General features: G+C 38.1%; 1 protein-coding gene across 2 annotated transcripts in view; it reads right to left on the bottom strand.

The window, feature by feature from the left end:
• The window catches only part of LOC135212639 (lachesin-like), a 695659-nt gene that overhangs the window by 21731 nt on the left and 658928 nt on the right, over positions 1 to 15000 (bottom strand). The gene's annotated exons all lie outside the window — the stretch shown is intronic.

Here is a 15000-nt window from a genome sequence, read left to right as displayed (position 1 = left end):
GGATTTCAGCTCTGCAATGAAGTGGAGGGATTTTAAGTCTGCAATGAAGTGGAGGGATTTCAGCTCTGCAATGAAGTGGAGGGATTTTAAGTCTGTAATGAAGTGGAGGGATTTCTGGTCTGCAATGCAGTGGAGGGATTTCAGCTCGGCATGGGAAGTTTGGGAGGGATTCATCTCTGCAATGAAGTGAGAGGATTTCATCTCTGCAAATGAAGTGGAGGGAATTTCTCAGGTCTGCAATGAAGTGGAAGGGATTTCAATCTCTGCAATGAAGTGGGGGAGGGATTTCATCTCTGCAATGAAAAGTGGAGGGATTTCATCTCTGCAATGAAGTGGAGGGATCTCAGGTCTGCAATGAAGTGGAGGGATTTCATCTCTGCAATGAAGTGGAGGGATTTCATCTCTGCAATGAAGTGGAGGGATTTCATCTCTGCAATGAAGTGGAGGGATCTCAAGTCTGCAATGAAGTGGAGGGATTTCAGCTCTGTAATGAAGTGGAGGGATTTCAGGTCTGCATTAAAGTGAAGGGATTTCAGGTCTGCAATGAAGTGGAGGGATTTTAAGTCTGCAGTGAAGTGGAGGGATTTTAAGTCTGCAGTGAAGTGGAAGGATTTCAGGTCTACAATGAAGTGGAGGGATTTCAGGTCTGCACTGAAATCCAGTGCACAGAGTGCGCAATTGTTTAGCCAGTTTTCTCCAAACTTTTCAAGTTGCATAAACCAGATCTTGGTGAAAATGAAAGGAAGTTGCACCTATTAATGTATTTGGATTAAAATGACTGGTCTACCAAAGTCTTTGTTTTATAATCAATAAAAAATTCTGAAATATTGAGAAACCGTTAACAAATGAAAGGTTTTATATATGTAATAAACATACCCATCTTTCGAAAAAAATACAAAAACGCAAAATGAAGACCCGAATGCATTAAATTTTCATCCAGCCATCGTTCCTTTCCATTGAAGTTTGCGTTCACTCCGACGAGTTATTCATTACAAAACATGTAATATCTAATGTCAAGACATAATATCTGGATTTTCGCAGTTGTCTAAGACTTCTAAAATCGCCAGTGTTATTCGTAAAAGGCATATTTCAAGTTTCCATACTTGTTTTATATTTTTTTAGTTTGAGGCTTGAATAAATCTGTCTATATACTTTTTATGGAATACCTGGAATCAATTCTCATAAAACCATTATATCACTTTACATAATCAAGTAACTAAAAAAGCAGAAATCTATTTACACATTGAAAAGGCATCTCATCTAAACAGAAATACTATATATATATTATTAACAGACACACAAGAATGTACTACAACATCCCATGCCAGAATAATGCCAGAAGTTTTTTCAAAATGTCATACCACGACCACCTGAGCTTAACTGATATTCTGGTGGTTGGCTTTTTAATGGGCAGTGGGAGTTAAAAGAGAAATAGCTTTTCGAAAGAAAGTGAGAGAGAAAGAAAGAAAGAAAAAAAGAAACTCTTTACATCTTCAATGTGATCATCCAGACGTCATGAATGAATAAGAATCCTTTGCAAATTTCATTCACTTTCGTCTGCTTATTCTCGGTAAAAGATTTGTCGTTCTTGGACATTTGGTTGCGAGAAGGAGGACTAACACTTCACAGAAAAGATTAGGTTTTATTAATTATGCTTTAAATTAGATTATTTCCGAAAAAAAGGTACTGTACGACATAATTAATATGAACCGCAGTGGTATATCACCGAAGAGAAAATAAGTCATTTTATATTCGCATTGTTAGGACGGGCAAACACTTGTTTCGTTATCAAAAGAGTATTCACATATTATCTTAGCTCTTGTGATATATGAGTGTGAAATGGGTTTGGGTTTTATTTTCTATAAAAGAAAATTATTGTGATGGCTTTGTCTGTCAGTCCGCACTTGTTCTTTCCGCCCTCAGATCTTAAAAACTATTGCGATTAGAGGGCTGCAAATTGGTATGTTGATCATCCAACCTCCAATCATCAAACATAACAAATTACAGCCCTCTAGCCTCATTAAGTTTAATTTTTGTTTAAGGTTGAAGTTAGCTATGATCGTTCGTCTGGCAACGCAACTATATATGGGCCACCACGGCCAAATGAGTTTCAAGGGTCGTAGCTGAGAGTTTCATACAGCATTAAACGACTGTGCCGAAGAAACTTCGGAACATTTTTTACTTGTTTCTTTTCAATGTGAATCTATCATTACATGCATATATGAAGTAGGTAAAACCGCCCAAAAGAACTATAGGCCTACAGCTATTTTTTAGATAAAGCATTCTGCAACTATCACGTAAAAAAAATGATTAAAGAAAAGACTCTATAAATAAATGAGTTAGACTACCCGAAAAAGAATGACACTGCAGCCATTGCTGCGCGGTATTCTGAAATAGCGGGTAAATCACAACAGACTTTCGCGGCCATTCGCTTCAATAGATTTCAGAATCCGCTCCCTTTGCATCTACTATGCACTGCTGATTTTTCAGTTATTATTTTCCCTTCAAATCTTTGTCCAAACGCCGACTAAGCGCACCTTTGTGGACCATCGGTTTTCGCAAAAAATCTTGGAAGGCAGCGGGGAAAAAACCCCACCACCCTCAACAACCTCCTCCCCGAGGAGGAGGAGGAGGAGGACAGAGAAGGAAAATAAAACGAGGAAAAACGGAGGAAAGAAAAGGGAAAAGCCACCGAAACCGAAAAAGACCCTTGTCATGGATCCCGCGTGAATTGGGACCCAGCAAAAGCCTTGTATATGAATTTACCAAATCTCTTGCATCTGTTGTGTCACTTGCATTATTTAAAAGCGATTCCATAGCCGATGTAAAGGCTCACCAATAAAAAAAAATAGACGAGGAAAAGAAAAAAAAAAGGCGTACAAACATATATATATATATATATAGGCTTAAAAATCATATAATCCTTCAACGGCGTATTTGAGCAATCAGTCAGCCTCGAGGATTTGTTCATGGCGGAACTTGAAAAATATTCCGAAATCCCGACGGCGGGAGTTTCAAGACCTTTGAAATTGTCTGCTGCGTCAGGCCGGCTTCGGCCGTCACTCCCTCCCTCTAGTAGCAGATACACATATCTGGGTGGCGTCAGATTTCGTTACGTCCAATGAATATCATACTACAACAACAACGTGATTTTAAACCGTAGATGAGCCAAATCTTACCATGATGTCAAATGCATACAGGATATATCTAATCAGATGGGCCAGTTTCTTATTGTTTGTATGGTGCTTTTACGTTGCATGGAACCAGTGGTTATTCAGCAACGGGACCAACGGCTTGACGTGACTTCCGAACAACGTCAAGAATGAACTTCTATCACCAACAACATACCGACCACTCCACTGAGGCGCTGCTGATTTCTTATTGACATCACATAACGTCACAACATCGAATGTATATGAATGAATTGAACTGAATATATTTAGAGTTTAGACTAAAGGCCAAGTGCTTGGACCAATGAGGTGTAACAGGAAGAAAACCTTCCAGTTGCACTATGAATCAATTGTTAGGAGACGGTGGAAGTAAGATGGAAGAGAATATGAAAGGAGGTACAGCAAAAGGAACGAAAGAGGTTGCAGCTAGGGGCCGAATGCACGCTGCAGAGAACCGTAAGTAATGCCTACAGTGCACCACATCAGGTGCACTGGCGGCACTTGACTCCCGACGGGGAGTAAATGAATGAGATGTTCCTCCATGACAGCATAGCATAGAAAACGTATCACGTTAGGTTCTACGGTAAACAGGACAGTGAATATTAGTGCTCATTAACCCTTTCTCTTTCGTTCCAATATCTGCCTTCTTCACTCAGTCTATAGAAATCAGTGAAGAACAACAGACATCGAGAGGAAAAAAATCTCTCTTCAGCCAAACCCAGGTAATAAGGGAACCCACGAAAATGGCCCGGAAATGATTCCAACTTGGATTCACTTCAACTCCATCGAAAAGGGCGCCGCCCTCCGCTCCTTTCGCAGCCTACTTCAGACACGCTTCCTCTGAGCTACTCGAATTATAAGCTGCTTTCACTCTTTAAATTCCTGAATGTGGAACCCAGTCTCCATCTGTATTTCCTAACCCCATAGGAGTGTAGTGTTGTCAATGCACCTCACGCTGTGCGCTGTAGGCATCACTTAAGGTTCTTTGCAGCGTCCATTCGGTCGCTAGCTACAACCCCTGACATTCCTTTAACTGAACCTCTATTCATATTATCTTTCTTCCATCTTGGTATCTACCCCCTCCTAACAATTATTTCATAATGCAACTGCGAGTTTTTCCTCCATTTACACCTTTCAAACGTCCTTTACTCTCAATTTTTGTCACAGCGCTGAATGACCTCATAGGTCCCACCCAGCGCCTGGTCTTATATTCCTCTATACCTTATTTCCGGATGAATTTAACTTACCCTCTTTATTGGGAGATACCTTTATTAACACTTATCTTCTTGCGGAACTAAGTTTCTTTGGGAAATATATAAACGTCCCAAATTCTTCTCCAGAAAAGAGGAAGAGCCTCGATCTTAAAAAAAGTCTCAATTAATATATTCATTATAGAACGAATAACGTATTATTAGTATTATTACTGTTCGATTAACCGTCCTTTGTTATCTCGCATATAACACAATGAAACGTGTGATTTTGATTCCTGGCCTCACTTTCTTTGGAATTTTACCTCGCTGAAATACCCTCAAACTTTTAAAAGGTGGTTTGAGTAACTTACCAGTGACTCACTTGACCCAATTCAAAAAGGTCAAGGAAACAGTCGTAAGAAATTTCAATATGAAAATTAAATGAATTCAATTTCCGCCAAAGTTAATAAAGAGTCGAGATTACATTCATGGCCAGCACGCCAAAAGTGGTAATGACGTTCGTTAAACTTTACTTTTTTTATCCAAAATTTTGGGGTGGCGAGAAACTGGAATGATCTTAAGAATTTATGATACCCACCTCTGATCTTCATAAAATAACGAAGACGATGCCTTAACCGTTCTTACACAGGGCATAATTCCTCAAAATTAATTTGTAAATGGTTTCCCGTTTGGACTATTATGAATATAACAGGATTGGAAATAAGTGTGTATAATCTTAGCTTCTCTCGGAAAGGAAAATTACGGACATACGCTGAGTAAAATATAAAAATAAATTTCCCTTCCAATATACATGTAATTCACGAAATATAGAAAAAAAACATATTTTACAATGCTATAATGCAAATGCTTATACCAGTAAGCTCAAACCATTCACGCAGTGGGTGAATTCCTTCGTTTAATATCCCACGCATGAAACAATCAAAATATCTTAAACATGAAATCAATATACTGAGCGAAAATCTTAAAGGTACAACACCAATAACAACGGCGATAACGACAAAAAAATAAAATAAGGACGAAAGAATTTCGCGATTACAAGATATATTTCCTACCGGTGCCTTCTTCGAAGTGCAATTAGGTTGATTTCTCTCGTCTTAAAATGCCGGGAATTAGAGCCAGATTAAATCTTGAATCCCAGGATTTAATCTCGTTTATCTATTTACCTTTGGCTGCAAAATGCCTAATGAGTGAAACGGCGATTTCGACTAGGGACCGGTATACGAATGTTTACTTGTATATAGGCATATAATATTCACATCACTCTGTACATATCCAACCACATGCAAACACACGCACATACATATTATATATATATATATATATATTTATACGTATATACTATATATATATATATATATATATCTATATATATATATATATATATATTTATATATATATATCTATATTGTATATATATATATATATATATATATATATATATATATATATATATATATATCTATATATTGTACATGTGTGGATGGGCAGCGAAACAAGGACTGTTTTCCACTCACATGGAGGTAGCAATAATAAAGTTTAAAAAATCAATAATAATCACAATAGTCAAAACAAAACCAACGCGGATACAAATATTTTAACATGACACTTTAGTGCTAAAGATTCCTTTATAATAGACTGGCAAGTTACAACCATAGTATGCAGCTAAATAATAATAATAATAATAATAATAATAATAATAATAATAATAATAATAATAATAATAATAATAATAATAATAATAATATCACGTTCAGCAAACAAAGCGTCTTGAATTCCTGAAGCGTGAAAAAGCAATTAGTCAAAAAGAAGAGACGATTTTTTGGGTTCATTTTATTCTTCTCGAGTCGACGGTCATTAAAGCAGCTTTCCTTTGGCTCGTCAGAATGTAAGCTGTGCTTTGATTGCGAGGCAATGTTTTAGTAATGAGTTACTCACGATATGCGCGTCATTATCGTGTCTCGTATCCCGGCGTGAAGAAATGAGAACTCGAGATCTATTATTATTGTATGGCTTTTCTTAATAATTGTTCGTCTGTCGTTCAGCGATGATGGTGAGACAGAAGACTGCTCGTGTTACTGAGTGATTAAAATTGCTTCTGTTTAGTTATTTATTTGTATGTATATTTTATTTTCATTAACTACTGTTCACGTCGAACTCCCCTACAAAAACTGCACCATTCCTCCTATCTTGCATGTACTTTCTTGCTTCTTGGATGGCCGGGCCACTCCTTTTCAAAATCTCTTTCCATACATCTATCTAATCTATCCATCTCCTTGATTTCCTTTCCTTCTTTCTTATCCCATTTCATAATTGTATTATCTTTGCACAGTTTTCCTACATTATCTCCAGTAAGTGATGTATTATGTGCGGAAATCAGTCATTCCACAGCCGTTCTTTCCCCACCATCTCTAAAAATTGCAAGACTATCCTGCTGATTCGATGACCTCCTTCTGAACTGTACACACATTTCATATGCTCCTAATCCTTATACTTCTATGGCTTTAGGCCTAACTAATTTTTCAGCCCCTTTTCCCTTTGTATAGTATCTTTACTTTCTCTTTAACAGACTCATCCAAAAACCTTTCTTTATTCTCATGTATCGCAGGAACTACATATCTGTTAACCACACAATCTCTTCCTCTGTGACCTAATCCTCTACTTAAATCACTTACAAGACAAGATTCAAACTATCCCAGTAACTCTTCTATTAATTCTTTACCAATCCTAGCCCCTATAAAGTTAAGTATATCTTAGTTTAACCAGACCACTGAGCTGATTAACAGCTCTTTAGGGCTGGCCCGAAGGATTAGATTTTTATTTACGTTGCTAGGAACCAATTGGTTACTAAGCAACGGGGCCTACAACTTATTGTGGGATCCGAACCCCATTATATCGAGAAATGGATTTCTAATCACCAGAAATACATTCCTCTGATTCCGCGCTGACTGCAGCTGGGAGCGAACTCTGGCTACCAGATCAGTAAGCGAGTAAGCAACCAACTCGGCCAGTGAGGAATGTCCTAGCCCATATAAACGCACTGTCCTAACTTATTATCCCACAGTACTTAATCTTAACCATAAAATCCTTCAATTAATGCATCTGCATTCTTTCACCTATCAAGAGTCTCATTCATACCACAAGTTGTAATGTTCAGGAGCTCTACACATTTCAACTACCCCAGACATAATCACCCTTTGTCCTTCTCAGTCTTGATCACTGTCCTTTGGGCTCTGTATGCCACAGTGCCACGTAACTTCCTCTTTTTAAGCAAATCATCTTTCAAACATATCAGCTTTTCCTCAAGATGTATCTTCATTTTACATTTGTTGGTTGAGAATACAAATAAATACCCAGAGTATCTGGTGACTCGCACACTTTGCATAACAACAGGAAAGTTGTTATTTCCCTGAATTCCTCAGGAGTGACAAACTGATTGTAAATCAACTCGATTGAAGAGGATCATCTGCATCTTCTCCCACCAAGGTGTCCAGTTCTTAACTAGATGCTCCTCTACCTTACCAAGCCCAAAACATTGACGCTACCCTGGGCACTCCGGCGATACTGCTTACTACTAAAGCAGTAGTAGTCAACAGTATATATGTGCATATATACATATATATATGCTAGGCCTAGGGTTATAATTAATGATATATTGCCAATATGTTCGCTGTGGCCTAGTGGAATGTGGAGAACAGAGCCGAAGCAACGACCCGAGAAAAGCTGACAAATTATTTCTGTGGGGTGGCGTGATATAAAACTGCATAGTAGACAAGTCAATGTACGACAGTTCATGAGCTCTTTTCAAAATGCCTTTGGGAAACTAGTTGTAGCCAGAAATATGAGGCGTTAACGAAGTGTGCGTTTGTATGTGTGTGTGCGCCTCTTCTATTCCTAATGTACCCCTACCCAAGTCTATGGTGGATTTGGATAGAGATGTCTTTGGAAGAAAGACAAGATGTCGGGGAAGCTCAGCGAAAGTTTCTTTATAATATAGTGTATGAAATATTACGGCTGCTTGGGTGAGTCTTATACTATTTTAGCCAAAGAGTGGCTTGTTGTCTGTTTAACATCTATGAGAATGTCCAATCTTTAATCTTTGTTGTTACACTTATGTGTGTACTTACGAGTGGTTTCTCGTGTCTTTGAAACACGGAACCGGTTTCTAGGCGGAACCATGTGGGGGGAACCGAGGGTGAAGTCCCGTGGGTAAGAATATAGACATTTGGTGTGACTAATTACATTTTAGACATTTTAATATTGGGGTTAGTCTGTGAGACTTGATTGATTTACTATCTTTCGTTGTTAAATAAATGTATTTTTATAATGCAACTCTCTCATTTTGATTACCTGACAGAATGGAGAGAGAGAGAGAGAGAGAGAGAGAGAAGGTCGCGAGCCGTTGGTTGCTTAGAAGAGAGAGAGAGAGATTTGTGTGTTGGTTTGCCTGATGCTCGGGAGTTACAGCGTTTTTACCAAATAAAAAACGAGGTCATATCCTCGTTACATATATATATATATATATATATATATATATATATATATATATATATATATATATATATAATCTACATATATAACTACATAAATACACACACATGTATATATACATATAGTATATATATATACTTAATGTGTGTGTGTATTCCACCACAGTATAATGATAAACTATCTCTCGTACAGCTTGTTAAATAGAATAGTTTTTTTTCTTTTACAAATGCAGTAGTTTGATTAATCTCGGATTTGGTTCTGCAGTCGGAATGAATAGTGAAACTTATGCGGGGGATTATACAATCTGCAACGTGACTCAGAAAAAAACAAAACATAGAGCAATATCAAATAAAAATATCTCACTAAACAAGGGAAAGCGAATATACCACTTTCATGAAGATGTAAAAGAAAAATGAAAATGGAAAGTCTTAAGAGTTAATCCAGTCATTAGGCGATAGCAAGAAATGTCTTGGAGGGAGCTCTGTTAAGGAATTCATGAGCAGGTATACAAAGACTAAATATTATTATTTATATCACAGAACAATGCTAAGCAATGTCTTCACCATTAACAGACAATTAATGATTCGAAAGAATGAGGGCGATCCAATGGACCTCTAGGTTTATAATGATGGATGTTTCTCTGTGGTTGGGTTAACTGCTATGAGAGTTGAAATAGACTACAGATTATTTTCCTTAGCAAGTGTCTAAGAGTTGCAATAGACTACGGATTATCTTCCTCAATAAGTGTCTAAGAGTTGCAATAGACTACAGATTATCTTCCTCAGTAAGTGTCTAAGTTCTCGTGGGACTTTGCAGACAGTGCGTGACTGACTTTCAGATTATTATGTGAACGCTAATATTGTGGACAGAATTCATGTAACACATTTCCTGTCATGCAAATTCAAGGATGTTTCTGCAAACAAACAGAAAGTAAAATGAATTGCAAATGAAATAATACGGAATTTACTCTGAAAGAGACTGAAGGCTTAATACCTGACACTTTAAAAACTCGGCAAGTGTGAAATACTCAAAGTTCAGTCACACAGTTTCTGAATCCTAACCGTCTGAGAAGGGTGTAAGAAGTCCCTATTACCTCTGGAGAGGGAAGCAAGGCGCCAGGCAATTTTGCTTTTATCCTGTAACCTGCAATCAAAATTTATGTACAGGAACTTGTCTCATTTGATTCGAGAACCATTAAATCAAAGCGTGATCCGACCTCCAGCTTACTCGGGGTTAGTGCTAAAATCTACGGCCAAATAGCCCGCTGTTTCTCCAACGAAAATTAAAATAAATATGCTATATTCTATTAGAAATACCTTTTCTGTACTGTTTTACGTGCACACTTTATTTTTTGCATTTTCATTCTAATAAATAAATCATAACGCTAAGCACCATTTTCAGACCTTTTTAGGCTTTTCCATAGGGCTTTCCTTCCAACCCCCAACAAGAACAACAACAAAGTAATTTGTAGACTTACCCCCCCGAGTAAGCGAAAATTTACTACCGTAAATCATCATGACATCACGAGCGTTCTTAAACCATTTGAAAACGTGGCACTGTTATTAAAATATTCTGTCCGTGTCCTTAAAGATAGGACGTTATTTATTCTGTTACAGAAATAAAAAAAATTCTGGTATGTGATTTTAGTTTCTCTTAATCACCGATATCCTAAAGATCATTAACACCTCATTCGTTCGGTGGTAATGTTCCCTACAATACGCTGAGGCCTAATGCCAAATCCTACCATAGGGGAGTAGTGGTAGTAATAGTCTGGTAAACCACACCACGATTTTGTCCTATTAGGCTATTTCTGTCAGGTCTCTCATTTGTAAATATCTGAGATTGCTTTAGAAGAGCTCCCCACGTCTTTGGCAACATCATTAATGCTTTGCTTTCAGGTTTTAAGTATGCTCCATTTTAGATGTACAATGGTTTCATTAGAGGCATCAATGTTTCTCTCTACCATTAGTATTCCTTTGTTTAAAGACAGACAGCTTATCCACTGTGCTCTAATAATAAATAACAAACAAATAAGTATGCATAAGCTAATAGGAGAGCTTGGAAATGGTTGCAAGACAAGAAAGTTGAGAGTGAATGTGAGGAAGAATAAATTTAGGAGAGTTAAAGGAAGCTAGGAAGACTGATCAATGGATGGTGAGGTTGGGAAGAATCTTCCTGTGGCTATGGAAGTCGTGGTTCGAACATATGACAGGAACACTGGACCAGCTCCTGCCTTGCAGAGGTAAAGCCTGAATTGTGGGTGTACTGTTACAGGTAAAGCTTGAATTCCGGGTACAGCGTTAGCATATTACGTGGTAGAAGATGAAGCGAAATGGTGAGAAGAGTAGAGCAGTGAAAGGGTTAGTGTAGGAGAAAGATGAATCAGAGTATTATAAGGTCACATGGTCAACTGGAGAAAATGGAGGATGGTAGGCTCGCGGAGTGTCTATCAATTATGCTGAGGGGAAGGAAAGAGTAAATCCGAGGTAGCTCTGAATCGTGAATTGAAGGACGTACTGGAATGAAGGTCCTTAATAAAAGGAGATGTGAGAGTGACAGATTGAGGTAAATGCCACAGTGTGTGACGTGTATGCGTGTTAGGTTTTATGAGTTGCTATATAGTATCGATCAGCATAAATATACCAATGCATCGGTAATATATATTATATATATATATATATATATATATATATATATATATATACATCTTTATCACATCATCGTGATTCATATACATGCATTAATGCTATAAATATCCTTTAAGATCCAATTCGCTCTACCTCGGAAATTGATATATTTTTCTTTTTCATATATGTTAACCGAAGGGAAAAAATTTAGCTGATGATAATTTCATTCTCACTTGTCGGCCGAGTCGATAACTATCACTGAAGTCCTGATTTCTCCTGTGTCCGCTAGGCGCTGGTTCGAACCCACGAGAGGACGAAATTATTATCAACGAAAAAATTTTCCTACTCGGTTAACATATATGAAAATATATCAATTCGAGGGCGAGAGCGAATTGGATATTAAAATATTAAAGGACATTTGTGGCTTAATGCTATATATATATATATATATATATATATATATATATATATATATATATATATATATCGAAGTACACCATGGCTGAAGAAATAATCCTGATTTGAGTGCTGAATCTCGTAGGAAATGCCTGTGTGGAAAAATACTACATTAAATACGCCATAACACTGCCTGGTAGGCTCACCAGCAGTGCCTCGACCCCCTGTATACAAGCTCACTTCTGAGATCATTCCAGGCGTCTATTACCATAAAGCTAAGGACGCCAAACCGAAGTAAACACAAACAAATTCCGTCGACGAAAGAAGCGGGAGACGAGGCTTAAAAACCCCGATAAAGAAAACGAATAAATATAAAAGAAAAAAAAGTTGCCCGATGGGAAGAGGCTAATGGAGAGCAATCGATGGAAAAGAAGATACTGACGGGAGGTATTTGTGAGGTGGGATGAAGGGAGGAGGGGGGATGGGTAAGAGGAAGAAGAGGGAGAGGTGGGAAAGGAATGGGAGCATAGTCTTCGGGTAATTGAGAGGAGAGAGAGAGAGAGAGAGAGAGAGGGGGGGGGGGCGATGGGGGGGGGCGAGGGGGCGATTTGGGACCGGGATAGGGGGCAACGCTGGGGTTGGACAGGGGTTGGCGGTTAAGGGATTTTCTCCAATTACGGTGATGGTTCGCTGTGTCGAGAATTATCGTCCATAAAGTTATAGCATATCACCGTGGCTGCACTATATACTGCCGGGTGAGAGAGAGAGAGAGAGAGAGGAGAGATGAGAGAGAGAGAGAGAGAGAGAGAGAAGAATAAAGAGAGAGAGAGAGAGAGAGAGAGAGCGTGAGGAGAGAAGAAAAGAAGGCGCGTTGATAGATCCCTCCCGGTGACAACATTGCTTACGGTATTGCACTTCCTTTAAGGAGGTCTCGAGAAGGCAATGATCAAGATTTTCCCGTCTTTTTCCTTCACTTTTTTTTTTACCTTTTCCCGACGCCTTCTTGATAAATTTTTCACCGTAAGAAATGCTACGATTTTTTTTTTTCAATATACTCTGAAACTAAGCTTCTTCCGCATTATTAATATCATTTCTATGTTGGTCACTTTTGGAAGGAAAACTATTTTATTTTTTTTGCGTTACAGATTAAATTATAAGAAACCAAGAAATGGAAAATAACTTACAGTGTATTTTCAGAGATTTCTCTGAAAAATGGAAGTTGAACATTTGACCTCATTACTCTTACTAGCAAACTTACCCATCTACGATGGGTAATAAAATACGGTTGCAGAAGTGAAAAATTTATATGTACTATTTGTTCAGCAATATTAAGATAAGGGCGATTTTTATACATACCTACTACAGAACCTCTTTGTACACAATATTATCAGTTTGTCCACAACTTAATTTCAAGTTGGCAGAGTCAGTTGCTCTGCTCATCGCCACATACAGTTGGCCATGCGTGAACATGGGGGACGGCAGAAACACACCAACATGATCCAAAGTCTGGCCCTGCGACTTGTTTGCAGTGAATGAGAAGGCCAGGTTGATGGGAAACTGCCTGCGCCGTAACTGGAACGGAAACTGGTTGTCCGAAGGCATCAGAGGAATCTGGGGGATGAACAGATGTTTGCCGTTGTGAGGGGCCTGTTGCTATCACTGCTTCGATGACGTGCGAGTTTAGCTCCATAACGGTGTACCTCGTTCCGTTGCAATGTCCATTGGCAGGATCAAAATTCCGAAGCAACATTACCGGGCAGTACTTCTTCAACGTTATTTTGTGCACTGGTAGTCCCGATGGATTTAAGTTATTCAAAAAATCTTGCGGATATTGATGATAATTTTCATCTTCTATTGTGTCCGAGATGAAATATTCGCAACTTTCTCCGGGGAAGTTGTTCAGAAATTATGTATGAAAATTCGTAAAGTAACTAAGTCTATGGGAATAGCCAGCCTCGTTTCACGGCCAGAAACAGCTCCGTTTCAGGGAATCCCTTCTCACCCCTACCCCCTACAAAGGAGGGGGGTAGGCTGGATGAAACCCCATTACAAACCATCTTAGGGGTCCTCACGATAACCCTGCCAAGTTTCATGCCCATCTGACCAGCCGTTTGGCCGTGATTGAATGACAGGCAGACAGACATTACGCCCATTATAGTATGATTTGGGCAATCTGTATCTATTTTCTTCGGTCCGACTTTTAATGGTCGAACATATACTTTACGAATCTCATTTAAATTGTCTACTCGATTTCTCTTGTCCATATCCTTTACTTTATTAATATTCTTCTCCAATGAACTTTTCATTCCCATTATATATTTTCATTTTGCTAACAATATATTATTATTTTTTTTTTAAGGCAGTTTAGTTGATAGTACGGGAAGTATTTCTGTACGCATAAAGTAATGAATGAAAACCTGAACCCCTTCCATGTAACATGGAAATGATTAATTAACTGCACAAGATTCCAGCCCAAACTACTGTCTAACATGGACTAAATAATCAATATTTTAAATGAAGAACCAGGAAACATAATTACGGACGTGGAGTCAATGACCCACTAATGCCTTGGAAATATCAAGGAGGAATAACACAGTATGAAGTCGTACAATGCAAAGGTCACTACTCTTTTGTCGTTATCACAGGCAACTCAGGGAAATTGACTGAGAGGATTCCAAAGCTTGGCAGTTGAGGTGCAGAAACCAAGAACGAAACGAACAATCCGTTGTGAATCCCATATAACAGTTGAACATAACAGAATTCTAAATAATGTTCTACATTCCTTGATAGTATTTCCAATAAATAAATTGGCTATTAACTTTACAACCCGTAATCATGTTCCTTGGGAGTTCATTTAACATTGTTGTTTATTTGGTCTGAGACAGTAGGTTTTGGCTAGAATCCAGAATCAATAATTAATCATATCTATTTTACATGAAACTGTCTAATGGTTTTGTTTTTTTATTGATTATTATTTAGTAAACACGAAGAAGAAAAGGAATAGTCACTAATTAAGCCTTTGACTCACTTCGGTCAGGAGGCGAATTATAAGGCAACCTTTTCCAAAGGCGACAGTAGTATTGCAAATTTTACGACTGTGGCAATATA

Source organism: Macrobrachium nipponense, chromosome 41, assembly GCF_015104395.2.
Source record: "Macrobrachium nipponense isolate FS-2020 chromosome 41, ASM1510439v2, whole genome shotgun sequence".
Classification (NCBI taxonomy): Eukaryota; Metazoa; Arthropoda; class Malacostraca; order Decapoda; family Palaemonidae; genus Macrobrachium; species Macrobrachium nipponense.
Note: the sequence above shows the minus strand (reverse complement) of the source record. Positions and strands in the feature narration are given on the sequence as shown.